This window comes from Uloborus diversus, chromosome 1 (assembly GCF_026930045.1).
Source record: "Uloborus diversus isolate 005 chromosome 1, Udiv.v.3.1, whole genome shotgun sequence".
NCBI lineage: Eukaryota > Metazoa > Arthropoda > Arachnida > Araneae > Uloboridae > Uloborus > Uloborus diversus.
The window spans coordinates 182,175,051-182,193,718 of NC_072731.1; positions in this window are offsets into that span (position 1 = coordinate 182,175,051).

Sequence of the window (18,668 nt, forward strand, 5' to 3'; positions counted from 1 at the left end):
GGTAATAAAATAGGAGTGCACCATTGCTAAAAATACAAATTTTTTCCTCATTCAGTTAATTGTTTATAAACCTCCATGGCTTCAGCTAATGAAAACTTCGTTCAACGATTACGATTAATTCGAAATTGCTCCAGGTCACATGGTACTGTTGCCGTATCGGGATAATAGTGTTGCACTCTATCTATTCCCTTTCAATTGTGTAAACAGCGCATTATGCATATGCAGTGCCATATTATAGTCAATTACTGTAGCTTCATTTTTTGTTTTAAAGATTCGAGAAGATGAATAAAAGTTCACAGAGAGAAACACCGCCTACCTCTATGACTTAAAATGACAAGAACTTGGGTGAAGTTGAATTAATTTCGTCATAGCAATAAATTGAAGGGTTTACTAACCGTTTCTAACCCTGGGCTCTAATCTCGCTCTACTCACAAGGAGAGGTTACGGTCTCGGAAATTCAGATCGGGATGAGATTTGGCATATTAGTAGTATCCCTTAAGGGTACTCTCAGGGTAAAGTAATAAAGCGCACTAGCCATAAAATTCCGAGAAAACAGCCTTTAAAGATTTACGCGCAACTTATTAACTAGTAGAGATTGTTCGTAAACAAGCGCCCGGTGGTCATGTGGGCAGCGCGCTGGGGTTCCATGCGGTCAATCCGGGTTCAAATCCACTGCGAGTTTTTTCATTTTTGTTCATTTATAAAGTGACTATTACCGCTTTTTGCAGTTTGCAAAACTCTATTTACTATTCTCACAAACAAGTGATTACACATTTTTAGATATTATAAACTTTGACGAAGTAAATGATTTTTGCAATAAAAACATAATCAGTTTCTTTGTGGATGAGTAAGAATGTTGTTGTATTGCATATAAACAGGTAGTCAAATTTTAAAAAAACCTAACCGTACTTAACGAGCAATGGTTTTGCTCCTTGATTCTGTTATTTGTAAATTTATCGTCTGCTGTATTTTTCATTGAATATTCAACTCTTTATTTTCCATCTATTATTGTTTGCAATGTTCATATTTGTTTTCATCATTAAATTTATTTATCGTCTGTACTGTATATTAGACTGGAACATTCTATACCGTGAAAAAGGATTTCAGTTTTTAAAATATTGTGAATCGAAATGGTCGGTTATTGAAGTAATCCTGAAACAAATAAAATCTGTTGGCAAAATGGATCAAAATTCATTGCACAAGGAATTGTTGAAGCAGAGATTAAAAGATGCGGTCGTTTATTACGAGAGCTTGCTTACTGAAAACCATTTGATTGCAGCAGAATCATCAAGTTTAATTTCTCATGAAGCAGTGTTAATGGGCGATGAAATTTATGAACGTACTATGGATATGCTGGTTAAAAAAATATTTGTAACTGATGACGAACTTGCTCATGAAAATGAAAACTGTGAGGAGGAACCTTTTGAGCAAGTCGAAATTCAAAGCTCATCAGCTGAATACGAACCAAAAGAGAAAAAAAGAAGAGAGGTAGAGCATCTTCCTTTGGATTACAAAATTAAAGTTGTGAACATAGCAACGGCTCACCCCTCATGGAATCTACAAACCTTACAAAAAAAAGGTTAAAAAAAATGAATATTTATCGCAATGGGAGAAAGAAATAAAAAATGGAGGAAATCTATTAGATCAATACGATGTAATCAATTCTTGGACATATGATCGTTTTCTAGAAGCTCGAGAGAATTATCAACAAGTTACTACTCGGAACTTGCAACAGTGGTCTTTAGCAGCAGCACGACAGTTTACAGATTTTGAATTTAAAACATCTGACAGTTGGGTAAAAAAATTTCAAAAGGAAGCATGCCATTCGTCAGCGAAAAGTCACAAAATTTGTTTCAAAAAGAGAAACTGCGACGATCGAAGAAACTTTGGCTTCTGCAGACACTTTTGTAATCCAGACGTTAAAGTTGATACCGAATTTCAAAAACGATTATGTTATCAATGCTGACCAAACTGGTAAGTAATTAAAAACTTATTTTACAATCTTCAGACCAAGGGCGGATCCAGCTTCTGGTTTAGGAGGAGGTCATTTTCGGAAAGGGAGGGGTAAAAGGGTAATTTTTGTGCGAAATGGGAAATTTTTTTTCAAAATATGTCCCAAAAATGCAATTTTATTCTTTATTTGGTCATTTAAAAGATGGGTCATGACCCCCCCCCCCCACAACCCTCTCTCTGGATCCGCGCCTGATTTTGACAAAATATTTTAATTCCCATTTCCTTTTTCCAGGATGTCAGTATCAGTCGGCGTACAACAGGACTTTGGCTCGAAAGGGAAGTAAAACTATTTTCGTCAAAAGGCACGACATGAATAGAGCAATGCATTCATATACAGCTCAATATTCTTTTACCCTGTCTGGAAAAGTTCTGCCCTTTGTATTTGTTTTTTTACAAAAAGCAACTGGTATTTTTGGCCCCCGAATTCAAAAAACAATTGATAAATACTAACAAAAATATAAAAATGTCAGATTAACATCTTCGAAATCAGGAAAGGTAACGACAAGACTATACATCGAATTTTTAAACCGTTTGCTTGAAGTTTTATGTGGGAAAGGAAGAATTTCTATTGATTATCGACTCTTCGGGAGGACAAACAAAACCTGAACTATACGACCAAATTTTCCAGGATGATGAAAAATCTCCAACTTTTCAGTTAAAGGGATTCCACCAAAATGTACTCCACTTGTTCAACCTTGCGACGTCTATTTTTATAGACAGGTAAAGAATTTAGTAAAAAATATACATAATTGCGCGTTTCTCGTTGAAAATAATAGAGAAATAAATGCCCGTGAAGACTGCATAAAAATACAATCAATTGTCCATCAACTGTCATCGCCAATTTTTGATAAAATGATTCGATATACCTGGTATACTTCTAAACATTCTGACAAAAGAGAAATTTTCCTGAATGTAAATGAAGTATGTTTTCCAACGACTCTTTCACAAAAAAGTTGATCCTGTAAGCAATCTTCCTTTATAAATTGTGCGAGATATCAAAACAGTTTTTGTTTTCCATGTTTTTATGATAAATATCATTCTGGTGTATGTATATAAATAACAACTATATTGTTAAAAATCATCTATAAATTAAGCTCCACAGTAATTTTGTAGCCGTTGTAATTCAAATTTTAACTTGTATCGATTTAATTTATCTCCATTTTCTCTATTCAAGTGCTTTACGTGTTTAAAAATTTCGCATTATCTTCAATTCAAATTGTACAAAGCTGTAACAGTTACTTTATAAATGAACAAAACAAAAAAAAAAAAAAAACACTCGCAGTGGTTTGAACCCGGATCGACAGCATGGAAGCCCAGCGCGCTGCCCACATGACCGCCAGGCGCTTGGTTACGGACAATCTCTACTAGTAAATAAGTTGCGCGTAAATCTTTAAAGGCTGTTTTCTCGGAATTTTATGGCTAGTGCGCTTTATTACTTTACCCTGAGAGTACCCTTAAGGGATACTACTAATCTGCCAAATCTCATCCCGATCTGAATTTCCGAGACCGTAACCTCTCCTTGTCAGTCCGATCCACTTCACTAGACGTTAAATCCCGGTTATCACAAATTTGCCATTTCAACTGCGCTTGCGCACGGACTTGGCTTTTTGGGCTTTCTGTTTTAAGATTTCGTGTTGCTTGTTTATATTTAGGCTGAGCGAGAGTTCCACCAAATTAATGAATGCGATTAAAATACTTTCACAGCGATTTTCTGATATATTATATGAAACTACGGATATGAATAACTGATAATCTTAAGAGAAAAATGAAACTTCAATATTTATTGGTTTGGAAATATTTATTTAACATAAATGTAAAAAACGTTGTGTACTTCAAAAGTGATTGCAATATTAGTACAGAAATCCGTCTTTTGCGGATATTTTACGTTAGGCGTAAACAACTTAGTATTATACATTTATATTTAGGTTGAGGGTTCGGCTTTGTATTAGAAGTGATGCTGCAATTTTAGTACGCTCTTAAGAGGTTAAAAATTGGTCCTGAAAAGGTACAAAAAAATCAGACACCTAATCCATTATTAATTTAAGACGCAAAATTCAATCTTTACCGAGGCCTAAAAACTAAATCAGAGAAAACTTTGTGAATTCTAATTTTTATCTGTATCCATCTCACATATTTATTACCAAATTCAAAATGTTTGTAATTAATTTTAGCAAGATTTTTGAAATCAGATAAGTCCGTGCGCAAGCGCAGTTGAAATGGCAAATTTGTGATAACCGGGATTTAACGTCGAGTATCCACTTCACTCCACGTAAATCATTGCATCAGTTCACTTAAAGCAGGGCTTCCCAAACTGTGGTCCGCGGATCCCTTGGGGGTCCGTCGACTCTTAGTAAGGGGTCCGCGGCAAACTTTGAAAAAAATAAATAAATAAAATGGTAATAAGTGATATTAAAATAATGTTTTTGCTTTTGGAAGCAAGAATTTTCCTTTGGAAACCGGTAAAAGAATTAATTCTCGGGTTCAAAATTCTTCAAGAATCAATTAGTAGGAGAAAAAATAGTAAGGGCTGCATGAAGGCATTTTGGCCTAACTGTGGAGCTACGGCAAATTTTAAGGGTTTTTCACGGTTATGGAAAGATTTTTCATTCTTAGTGACAAAATTAGGAAGCCTTCATCATTCTGTGCTTCTCCTTACAGAAGTGAAGTGGTTATTTCGGGGGAAGGTCTTTCACGATTGCTAGTTTTACGTTCTGAAGTCTGTAGGTACAATGTTCAACTAGCCAACATTTTTAATGGTGAAGATTGATTAAACTTTCGTAGTTGTCAGGTATTATTCGGAAAAATGAAGGGGAAGAGGCTTTCTAAGGGAATAATAGCACAATTTACGATAATAATAATAAAATTCGCACTTTCAAAAATAAAATCCATTTAGGGCTGAATTTGTGGAGAAGAGGAAGGTGAAGTGTTTTTCTGCATTGAATGTTTTTTCAAAGAAAAATAATTTGAAGCCTTCAAGGGCTCTTTGCTTGATGAAATATGTGAACTTCTTCGAAACAGAGTTGTTCTTTCAGTACACTACTTCCCGACATTTCAAGATTAAAATGCGGCGGGATCATATATAAGTGGTCATGCCGTTTTCTGTTTCGACAAAACCACGCAGTCTGTCGAAATGTCAAAATGAATGTTTAATGAACATAACTTCCGACCACAATTTAAAATCTACTTTCCAGTAAACCCAATACCCTTCGCCCTCTCCCGAAACCATGGTCTGGAAAACGAGAAAGGCCAACTGCTCGTTAAAAAACGAAAATCATTTTCGTCCGTTTGGTACAGCTTAACCATTGCGAATACATATATTTTCCATCGATGCAACCACCAAAACAGAATACCGAAGCGGTCTAGATGCTAAACTTGACATTCGACTCCAGTTACCAATAATTATACCCAATATAATAAAAGTGTCAAGCTTAAACGTGTGATTTCCGATTGATTCGATTATCAATTTTGAATTTTATTGGCTTTGTTACCTATTGATTTCTGTCAGTTCAATTTGATTTTTCTAGAAATTCTAAATAAAGTTGCGCACTGTAAATTATCTACTTAGTGCTCTTTTCTTTTAAGTAGTGAATATCCCCTCTACATAGTATTAATTAATTTAATTATGTTCAATTAACCACTAAGTACAAGTATCTATTCTTTCTAAAGATAAGTGTCCGCACTGAATATTAGTATATGAAAGGGGTGCGCGGGCGAAAAAGTTTGGGAAATCCTGACTTAAAGTAACAGAAACGGTTTTCTTCACTTGTGGAAAGATGGGTGAAAGTGATTTCAGCCCACGAGTAGAATGAGAGTAGGGCCCCTGATCCTAAAGCGTACATGTCGATCGTTACTTCGGAAAGAAAGGCAACTTCAACGCACTTCCATTGTCATTAGGGTTTCGTTCACCATCAAGCATTTCCAGGGTCAATTTTTCCATACTCTTGACTGCAATGCGCAACATTTTCTTTAATCAAGAGGTTGGGAAAGATGTAAAATTAAAATATTGAAATTTTGTTTCTACGTGAAAGCTAACTTGGTCATATCATGAAAGCTACGTAGAGCACGATCACATCGTTCATACTCTGCTAGATGAGGCTTGCCTGACCTATAGATACCCCGAATGAACCCTTACTATAGTTACCCTTCTTTTTCTGTCATATTTTTTTTCTTTCTGGGGCTGTGTTTAGAAGCTTTACTTTTTTTGCATTTCTGGAGCGGTTCCCCGATACACAGCATCCATTATTTTATCTGGCACCACTATCGGCGCATTTTACTACCACGAAGAGTTTAACTCTCAGTTTCTCCACCAGGTGGAAGCCTCTGGGCTCTCTTCTATACGAAACTGCAGCAGGAACTTAATATTGCCTTAAGTACTCAAAGCCAGACGAATACTTCGAGAGATCTTTTGTTCACCGAATAATCAAACGAGATGGAAGCTGTCGATTTTCAGCATCTTGAAAACCCACTGAATGGAGCCTGTTTCAAACGTGTACCTTTTGCCGCTAGAGGTCAACGACTAACCACTACACTCCCGCGGGCAGGCAAACGGCAGTATCTGCAGAAATAAATTTTGAACTAATTGAAGAAACATGCTTGGGATTCGATACTAACAATAGGGCAATACTGGATATAAGCTTTTTTGTTTTCAGCGGAAAGCAAACAAGTAAGCATGTACAATAAACTAACGCACAAAAAATAACAAAAATGCAAAAAAATGAAAAATTTGCAGTTACTGCTCTTCACCTGCCCACTGCAGAACATTTCTCTGTCGGCTCTTTTTCTGTCACTGAGAGCGTAAATTCAGCATGCAACTGTGACATGTCATATATTTTTGTACTCAAACGGAATATGGTTTTTAATACTTGAGCACTAAAACCTACCGCACGGAATATTTTCTGCAGGGTTTTTGCGAGATTTTTGACCACTGTACGCTTGCTTATTTAAGCGGTACATTTCTTTTTTATACTAAAAAATCTACAAATTCTTTGGCTTCATTTTCTGATTAGATTTGTTTGAATTTAACACTTTTTTCAATCTTTTCATTCGGTTGAATTGAGTTTTAAGTTTCTCAACCATCAATGGGTCTTAAATTAAAAACTTGAATGCTTTTGATGTTCTAGTTTTTGCTTTGTCCAACTGCATAAGAATATTATATAATTACTCAATGATTTCATATTTTATAAATAATATCCGAATGAAATATGAGTTACTTTAGTTGCAAAGAAAATAAATTGAAAAACAATAGTGCAGAGTGCGATAATAACAGATACGGTGTAGCAATAGGTCAAAATAGAGGACTGATGAGAAAAAAATTGAGAGGGAGAGAAAGAGAGAAAGAAAGAAGTCAAATTTTTTAACTTGCTTTTTTCTTTACAAAATTCAAAACAGAGACCAATTTGCATTTTTCATGATGAAAGAAAGCATAAAATATAATTTTAGTACATTTTCGACGTTAAATTTTCCAAAAGTTAAGCCGCAAACGCAATTGAGTCACATTCGTTGCAGTATAATATTAATTAGTATACCTAAAAAAGGAAATAAAAACTGAACTAAGACGACTGAATGAAAAAAATGGCCTAAACGCAAGCGTGATTGAATTTTTACAAAAAGTGAAACTAAAAAAGTGAGAAAAAGTGATCTGACGCATAATTTCTTCCACGACGAAAGTTACAAAACAATTCGGTTGATATTATTTCCGAAATTTGAAAAAATGCGATAATTATTACGGACTTTTAAAACTTTACGGATAATTTTGGCTTCATAATTTTTAGCGTAAATTGCTATGATATTTTGCATTCTTTTCCTGCCGTTCAGAGCTAAAAATACTTATCTTTACTCCATTTTTGAGCAATCACGATTGTTTATTGCTTTCATTTGACTGTTTTTGGCGTGCTATCATTTTATTTCCCACCGGCGCCACCCTCTGCCAGCACCACCCGTCGGCCGGCCTCACGATGCTGCTCCTCTAGCGAAAACCGTCTCCAGGTTGCGTCCATATCCTACACGCATACATACACACACACGTGCCTGCGCGCAGACACAAACACACACTCCTACACACACACATACACACACTCATGCCTGCACACAGACACAAACACACACTCCTACACACACACATACACGAACGCCTACACACACACGCGTACACACACAGCACTGCATACACAACACGCACACACATGAATACACACACACACACACGCTCGTGATTGAGAAAAACATAATTTGAATTCAAGATGCCAAAAATTCAAATTAATATAATTTTATTCATCATTTCTCTCCTTTTTCTTCCTTTCTCTACTTAGTTTTTTATTGATTATATTTCATTTTTGATCATTTTTACTGTATATATTCTTTTCTAATGGCAATACCAACCTCTTCAGTTTTACCAACTAATCCATGCAATCAAATATCATTAAATTTCAACAGCATTGAGCGTACTTCTTTTCGGTATAATCATTCTATACTTTTTCATGAAAATAATTGTCGACAAAGACACCAATGGATGCAGTTATTGAAATACAGTTTCAGTGCTTTTGTCCATTAACCACGTTCTGGAAGCAATCAGATTTTATTCTTCGCATTTCATTACTTCGTTGAAATTGGATTTCAGCGCTGAATTGGTGATAAAAACCATGACCATTTCGCAAATGGCACCTCGAAATGAAGACTGGTTGCAGAAACGCATTAAGTGCTTTAGGGGAGGGTTTTAGAATTTGCAAACGCCAGGTTGTCTTGATATCACTTCTGAACCATATTTCGCTCAAAGACTATTGATTTTGAGAATGAACAAAATGGCAATGCGGTTGTTTCGTAATAATTATATCGGATTATGATGCATTTATGAAAACACTCAATCACTGATAAATCCTCGAGTCCTTCGGGCCTATGCCCTGGATCCCCAATATTTAGTGTCCCATCTCTTTTAAAAATTCCATTTGAATATGTGTTTGTTTGGCATTTTAAATGTCAGGTTACAAATTTAAAAGTACGAATTGTTAAACTGTTTTTGTTTCTTGTTTTCAAAAAAATATTTGCTTATTTTGATTTAAATTAACATTAGAATTACAGAAAGAATCATTTTGATCCCAAGCGAACTTTTTTTTGCTAATTGCTCCTTAAAAATTGAAATTTGGTACGTAGACTCCTAGTGGAGTCCAGTTGCGCACCTTCTCTTTTGGTTGCTTTCGGATGTTCGTAAGGGGGTCTTTTACACCTTTTTAATTTCAATGCTAACTCAAATGGTGTTATAATTTGTCAAACACTTGGCGATATATCACCAAGCTTTTGGCCGCCAAGTTTTGTCGCCAATTTGGAGAAAATTTGGCGATTTTTTTTTTTAAGCTGGTTTTAATTCGGCCAATGTTGGTGACATTAAAAGAGTTAACCAATGAATCACATTAAAATTGCCAATAAGGGGGAAATAAATCTGTGTAAAACTTTTTTTTTTTTTGCTTCGGTTCGCAAGAAACTAGGGGTTAAAATATTTAGTGTTTCCTTGATTACTCCAAACCGCTATTATCATTAAATTGGCGTAAAAGGAAGTCATGTGATGCACACATCAGCTCGTTTTTTTAGCCCTAACTAAAGCGCCTTTAGTTTGGGCTAAAAAAAACGTGAGTGTGGTAAAATGTCATTTGGACCCCTTTGAGAAAATAGAAATGCAAATAGATTTATTAATGAAGAAACAGTACAGAAACTCAAACCTATCTCTTGAAACATATTATTTTAAGAACTTGAAGCATTTGTAATGTTTTTGTAGATAAAAGGGAACATTATCCGCTAGCTTCTGAAATGCAACTGAAACAGCGCTGGTTATTTGAAGGGCATTTTAAACTTTTTAAAAATACTTCATTACGCATCCCGAAAATCTCTGTATCCTTTAAATAAACTGCAATTATTATAAGGGTCATTTTCCCTAAACAGCGCAATTTGGACAGGGCAAGGAATGGCATTCACTGTGCCAGGGGAATGACACTTAGAGGAAATAATGCGTTTTACTGACAATATTATAATTTATGTGGGAAAAGGAAACACTACTTTTATGAGAGTGAAAAAGATCCAATGTCGTGGTGTCCAAAAAGTAGTTATTGTGGTTATTTGTTTCCCTTACATTTTACAGGGGAAGGACGACAGGGGAATGACAAAAATTAAAGTTAACTTATATATTGTCATAACTGCAAACAACAAATATCAATGTCACTTAAAGTAAGGGGAGAAACACTATACAAACAAGAGTCAATCATTCATTGAGCGATTATTACAAAATTAAATGAATTATCAAAGACAGGGTAATGACAGTCATTAAAAATACTTATCAAGATTTAACTTGAGATCACCCGAATATACTCGACACCGTGTATTTATTCAAAAAGAACTAATTAAGATTATTTCTATGATGAGACCAGAATTCAAAGATTAAATTATGAGTTAATACAACTATTACCAGGTGTGAGAAACATTCATTCCATTCCTCGACAGGGAAATGACAAAAAATCAAAGGACATTTTTTACTTTTTTTTTTAAATAGTGCAAACCTTGAAAAGTTTCTATTTTTCTATTTTACAACATTGCATAACACTTGTTAAGAGGTTAAACAACATTTTCTGTACAAATACGCATGGCTTCCTGAATCTTTAGAGCTGATAATGCTTTAAGCTGGAGGTAGGGACACACAGGGGAATACAAAAATTATTTAAATGTATAATAATAATAGAGTGTTTGTTTTAACTTATTTTACAAACATAAAAACATGTTGTTAAAGCATTCTAGCGTCAGTTTTATTTCTATACTAGTTAGTTTGTTATTTTTGGAGCAAGGACAAGAATTTAGCAGTTTAGAGAAAATGACCCATAAGTATGTTTATTTTAAACTAATTTTTACAAACATATAACATTACGAAGGGAATTATGCAGATTTCTTCTCGGATGACAAAATGACCCCCGCCTCATTTTTAGGTAGACAAAGACTGCCGTACTTCTAGTGTTGAAAATTCAATGTATTAGCATTACAAATTAGCTTACAACCTTACTATAGTTTATACAAATACAGTAACTTTTGCATTTGAATAGGACAAAATTGTACGGAGCACTTTTAGTTGTATTAATAGAAATCAAGTGTATATTGAAGAAACGATGAAAAAAGGAATGCAAATGGAATTTATAGTTTCATAACGTGGAATGAATGATGCAAGTAGGTAACTACACAGTTCAATGTTTTTCCTACTGCTTCGCGGAAAACTCAAATTAATGTTGTTTTTTACTATTTTGATTTTATTTTTAAATTTTATTAAACTGCGATTTCTAAATTGTATTTAATTAGAAGTATTTTTGTTTTCTTTAGAGCAAACAAAAGTGATACCGCCTACTTGGCAAAATTTGTAGCTACGTAGTTGTAGTACTCAGCCGACGAAGAAATACGAACAATTTTAAATTACGACCATTTCTACAATTTATTCAATAAGATGTATTTAAGTCTTCTTTGGAGCTAACAAAATTCAACAAAAGAGAAACCTTTTACTTTGCTAACTTGGCAGCTCCCTAGTAGCAGATATGCATAAAGAGATAGTCATAGATACAGAAGAATGCAGAGATAGATTAGATAGACTTAAATGAATGTATAGAGGTACATTGGTTGGTTAAAATATAAAAATATATACAGGGCGATTCTAAATTTTTTTTTACAAACTAAGCGGTGTAAAAGTATCCAACCAGATGACCAATATCTGCAAGGGAACATAAGGTCTTTTTCTGTGCGGAAAAGTTAAAGGTTTTCTTGGCGGGGAAATTTTTACAACAGGGTTGTTTTTGATGAGATATCACACCTTTTTGCACTGATATTATTATTTTGTATTTTTAGAATCGAGAACTTCAAGTCAGAAAATTTTCAATTGAAACAACGCTGTTTTGTGTTTTTAAGGAACAATAATGACTAGCCTAATTTTACGTCAAGTTATTTTCTGACTATTAAGATTCTATGTTCATTTTGCGAGAATTGGGCGGTTTAAATTTTATTGCAATCCTTGTTTCCTCTCTGTTGCAAAGAAAACTTCTTGGATAATAAAATACTATATTTTAAATTATATTGTTTTCGAGTATTTTACAACTTCGCAATAAATTCTATTAGTTTCTTTATTTGACAGATTATTCAACATTTTCATGAAGGTTTCTTTAAATGTTTTACAGCTTGAGGGCTATTTTAATCTAGCTTCTCACTTTTTGTTTAATTACATTTTTTCTTAAATCGTGGAAATTTTACGTTTTACTGGATAATTTTAATTGTTTGGTGATTTATCTTTTTCTTGATAGAAGTCTTTGTCTTGTTTAATACCTAGTTTTGTTTAAAAGTTCATTTAAAAAACGAAATGTTATCACCAAGCGAAAAAAACAAAAAAACTAAGCCATTATACATTTTAAATTTGAATGTGAAATTTGATCTATACAACTTACTCGATGTCAAATCGCGGATATCCCAAATTTGCCATAGCGAATGCGCATGTTGCGCGCGGACTAAGCTCATTAAAAGTCTTGCTTAAATTAATTGCAAAATTTTTTTCAGCTAACAAATTACTGCAAAGCACGGATATTCACACACGTATTTCGTGTATTTTCAATTCATTATGTGTTGTTTGAGAAAAATCCATTAATTTAGAAAATAAGCAAACCAATAAAAAAGTGCTATTTTTCGCTTTCAATTAAAAAGTTATATGTGCCGTATTCATATGCGTACAGTTTGATATAATTTGTAACGTAAAAAATGGTAATGGTTTAAACCCAGTTTCGCGCCTACATTTAAAATTTCTTCCCTCCATAAATAAATCAAAACTGAAAAACAGGAGGAAGGAAATTTCGTATCGGCAAAACTTTTTTTTTTTGGGGGGGGGGAGGGGAGGACAGCATTTTAATCTCATTCATTAATTTGTTTCTCTGCTTAAGTATGAACAAACAACATGGAATCTGAAAACAGAAAGCTTAATGAGCTGAGTCCGCGTGCATGTGCAGTCGCTGTGGCAAATTAGTGATATCCGCGATTTAACGTCTAGCAACTGTTGGATATGTTTTAGTCTTGATTGAATTTCATTTTCTAAGACAACTTTGGAATAACTGTTAGATCTGTTCTAACGTAGCAATTGCAGTCCGAGATAAACAAACCCTATGAGCTGAGAGTAAGTACATAAGAATTTAGGGAAAATTAGTGATTTTTAATCTTCAATTACTCCGGCCCATGATGTCCCCGGGGGTTGAATTTTTGTATATGTACTCAATGGCCCCCTAAGAATATGTATACATAAAATCATTACCGTAGCCCCCCGGGGGGCTGTGATAGAACCCCGGGAAGGTACAATTTGGGGGGTAAAAACGAGGGGGGAAGGGGAGGGGTCAAATGGCACAAAAGGCACATCAGTAGGGCACAAGGAATGTATGTGCGAAATTACAGCTTGATTCCTTTTTTCGTCTGGGCTGTAGCCCTGTCAAAGAAAGCGAAAACTTTTTTGAACAGCGATTTTATAACTTTAATTACTTCTCCCCCTGATGGTCCAGGGGATTGTATTTTGGTTTACGGCATCAGAGGCCACTAGAGATTGAGTGTACCAAAAATCAACTCCGGGGGTCTTCATGGGGCTGAGATACAGAGGGGTAAAAAACCCAAAAATCCCCAACTTGTTCTGTCGTGTAATCTTGTTCTTGGTCGCTTTTATTTTCTTTCGTCTTTGGCGGTGGATTTGCTTCTGTTGGCTGCTGACGTTTGATTTCCTTGGCGGGACGGGATGCTTCCGCATCCCGTGATGGAGGGGGCCCGTAAAGTCATTTGTGACGGGCCCCAAAATTTCTGTGCAAGCCCCTGATAATAATATAGCCGTCAACTTAAAATAAGAAGGCTTCGAAAAGGGTTTTATTTCGTAAAAAAGATAAATATCACAGTCACAGAATTTTGCAAAACTACAATCCATATAGATACCGAAAACGCCATGTTTCCAACAAAATATAAAAAATTTTTGAAAATAAAGCATGAGTAATTTACTTTCTGTGCGAGATTTGTGCCTACAGCACTTTGCGGTACCTACAAACATTCCTCTTTATTCTCACTTTCTAATGGAGCAAACATTGTTCAACAATCCTTGACCCTTTGTTTAAATGGATCCTCCGATACAACCATTACGCGTCTTACAATCCCTCTGAGTAATCGTGGATGTTTGATCCGATCTGGGTCTGTAAAGGTCGTGTGAACATCACTCAGACAATAATTTCAAAATTTATTCATATTTTCATTTTTCCGAAAGATAAAACAGGATCATCATTATCATGCAGAACCTAAGGCTTATGAATAAGTACTCTTTCTTTTTGAGATGGATAGTTTTCTTTTGTGTGCTTTAAGCTCTTTACTTTGAGTTCATGATAGGTATTCATTTGCAATGTAAATGATTGTTATTTTTAATGAAACAAATATTGTTACTTACGGCAGAGAGTAGAGTTGTTTATTACGGGTGTAACAGTAGCGTACTCTTAAAATGTATACAAAACTACTACTATATTATAGACTACTTATACTTGAGGAGTTGTTGAAACATTAAAAGGATTTTTTTAACATTGAGTTTTTTGTAAGATGGTAGTAATTATAATGATGTTCATACTGTGAAGCAAGAAAATGTTATTGAAAACTAATGTATATAAAATAGGAAACTTGAAAATGCTTTTAGGTCCTTTGTAAAAATGTTTCATGTGTTGAAAAATTGAAATATAACAAAATAATATCGTCAAACATAGAAGTGACCCATTTTTATAAGAAGTTCTTAGAACAATTAGTAACCTAGTAGTTCTAATAAACAATTAATTTTTTTTTATTCTGAGAGATATCAAAGCACAGTATGATCTAACAGACTACTATTTAAGAGGAGGGGGGCATGCTAAAGAATGATCCCCTTCTCCGAACGAGCCTACGGTTTGGGCTCAAAAAAATTCTTAAAATGCTTGGGTGTCAATAAAAAGCACGAAATCGGTCAGGAATAAAGCTCCTAATAAGCATAAACGTTGCAAATCAATTTTATAAGTAATGAAAGAAGAAATTTCAAACATTTTCGTTCTAAAATAATTAATGAATTGTAATTTTATTCACGGTGCTTGAACACAATATGGATGGATGCTATTGTCGATGGTTCTGGGGAAGGGGCGTCATGACCCCCATGACCTTCCCCTCGTATACTCCGCTGCTGTCAATTTTCCCATAAGTTCATTAATAACTTTTAAATGCATATAAGTCCTTTGTAAAAAATTTTCATGAAAAGTGAAAGTGTATCACTTTTTACTAAAGATAAAAGATTTAGTAACGTTGAGATGAAATGTAACTAAGGATGAATAGATAAATCCAGGTATTGCGGGAATAGATGATCTGATTCAGCAAAATGCATTCTCCGATCTGTGAGCGGTCCGCAAATTCAATAAAAACAGGTTGGAAAGCCGTAGAAACTTATTGCGCACACCCTAACAAGCACTTTTGTTTTCTTTTACAAGCAATTGCAACTCAATTTGGCACTGAAAAGGACCGTTTGATACATCAATTCAACGATGCTATCAACAAAACAAAAAGAACTATGCGAAATAATTTTCAACTATGTGTAGCCTTAAAGAAAAAAGCTTGAGTACCGCTCTGCTATCATTCAAATTATTTATTCTAATACATTTTAAGTGCTTTAGTTTTAACGTAAAAGAAAAAACAGCCAATAGTTTTAATTTTGATGCATGTGGAGACGGAAATTATTTATTTCCGATACTTTTTGTTTATTTTTCACTGGCATAAAAAAGACCAATGAAATACCGTTTTAAAGTGGACAATTCAGTTTTCAGGTATTGTTCGTTTTCGACGAGAAGGCACTTGCTTCCTCCCCCATCACGTGGTATCCGATGATTCTATTTCGCTGTTTTCGGCAGAAGGTATACTCGAATCATAGCATTTTGTTGCACAGGCAGCAGTTTTTAAAATGGAAGAGAGACTAAGATTCCAACAAACAAGTGAAGCAAGTGATGTAAAGCACACTAAGACTTTTTTTGCACATTAAAATGCACGCCCAAGTTAAGAATGTCTGGTTTTGTCTCCTTTAGAAGTGCGTAAATTTCTTACCGATCCCCCCGCGTAAAATGGAATTCTGCGTTCGGGGAGGCGCGGCGAAGTGCCTTCTCGTAAAAAACGGACAATAGCCTGACCCGTTTTCCTCTGGATTATTATCAAGCACTGAAATGTCCCGTTTCATGAAACGACAGAACGAACACTAGGAATTGTAATATAGTTTAGCCTTGCATATTTAATTATTTCATCAAATGTTACTTTTAATATAATTGTAAGTGAACGTGACTTTAGGATTTTTAAAATATTGGCAGAACGACTCAAGATGCGATAAATGTTGTAACGAAAAGCTGGTTCCCAAATTCAACTAAAATAAAATGCGTATTAAACATCAAGGAGTCTCAATATATTATATGACAGGAATGTCTCAGTCAAAGAACGTTGCAGGAATGAGCTTTTGCATAATTATTGAATAAATACATTTAAAGGTTGATAAAAGCCGGTAGCAATAAACCGGTACAATGAGTATATTTGTTCATGAAAAATAAGTGAAGAAGCCAAAAAGCACAGTTGCAAAATTTAGTTCTTAAATCAATGTTGATTGTAAAGGTAGATTATAAAATCTTAACAACATTTTTATTCTCATTTAAATTCAACACTTGAGAATTCTATGATATTTTGTGAAATAATGCGCTGTAAATTTCGTCTAAAATTATAATTTTAACCAGTGCTTGAAAGTATGCTGTAGCATTATTTCAATGAAGAAAGAACACTTGCAAATTTAAACTGCGAGAGAAAACACTTTTTCCTTATTTATATTAAAAAGATGTTATGAAACACGCTCAGGGAGCAATTCATCTTTAAAATTATAAACATTCTCTCGGCTTTTAAAGCCAATTTTGAAAAAAGTTTGCGTTTTAGGGATTAAACTCTTAAACCATTCATATTTATTAATATTGCAAAATTAAATATTAATAAGTGTATTAAAAGTCAATGTTCTAAGAATATGCGACACTTTATTAAATGTTTCTTCTTTTAAGACCATAAATATTTTTAATTTCTCGAGAGACTTACGCTTGAAAACAAGACCTAATTAACATGAAAAGTAAATTGATACTGAATTCACTGCCAGACAGTGTAAGCTAAAACATTAACAGCGTTTGTTAAAAAAACTATATAAAGTATGAAAGTAATGTTCTGTTCCCTAATCTTCTGTTCGCATTAATGCACACGTCTCGTACTTTTACCAGCACACTTTACGGTCTTTTTATGACACAATTACTTTAAATATGACAGTTATTTTTGAGCGATGAATTTTAATACTTCATTTTATCGCCGTTACGAAACTAAAAAACATTAATGGTTTCTTATCGACCATCAAAGTAAAGTGTATTTTCTTATTACAGCTTTTCATGATGAACGATTTTCTGTTTTATTAAAAACAAAATTGTTGAAAATTGCAGCAGAAAATTCAGTTTGCGTCAAAGTTGAGACACAAAGATTGGTGAATAGCTGGAATTTAGGAAACTAATTTTTCAAATTTAATTTTCAAAAACAGGTTGAAAGACATCTTTCGAGTAATTTTTAATTGAAGCATTACGATAGATAAATCATGTAACGAGCATTGATAAAAATGTAAACGTACATATACTAAATGAATATTTTATAAAATGAGGCAAAAGTTTTTACAAATGCAAAATAGTAAAAAATACTTTAATTGTTGCCAAAAAACTTCAAATACTCTTCTTTTATTACAAGGGCAATTTCATTGACATTTTTGAAGCAAAACAATACGTATTTTGTAACAGTCAAAGCAAAATATATGTTGTGCAAGCGATCTTTTGTCCTGGAATGTTGTATTTTTTAAGCTGAATTTAATTATATCCTTAAATTCCCGAAACATATTTTGAATGATTTTTAAATATTTATTAAAAACATGGTAACTGACTGACATTTTAAAAAGAAGTATGTCAGTCATTTACCATGTTTTTAACATTTTTTTTTAAATCGCCCAAAATTTATTTTGAGAATTTAATTATACCATTGAGTTCAGCGTAAAAATACAATATTCCACAGGAAAAGATTGCTTTTACAATGTGCAATTTTGCGTTGAATGTTACAAAATACATATAGTTTTGCTTCAAAAATGTCGGTCAGTTACCCGTGGGATTGCCTATAAAGAACGAATGCTATGCCTATTTTTGAAATTTAGAAATTAATTTTCTAAAAGCATACCAGGCATTTAATTAAGGAAAAAAAATTGTGAATATAATCCTGCATATGTGCAATTTTTAATTTGTATCCTTCTGAACATGAAGCATGAAATTTTCCATCCTGAATGGTGTTGCCTATTTATTTGAGGTAAATATTTTTACAGCAAAAATCGTTGTATCGAGATATTTTACATGAATATGTTTCTCCAAGTAACCATTTTCTTATGTACGCTTTCATTTTTAGGTTCGGCTTGCGAAAAAACAGATTTTCCTTTCAACATTTTTCTTTAGTTTCTGAGATATTCATAGCATTAAATATTTATGTATTTCTTAGAGAATTTCATATCCAAAAGAAGATTGAATTTCTTGAAAGAAGATACA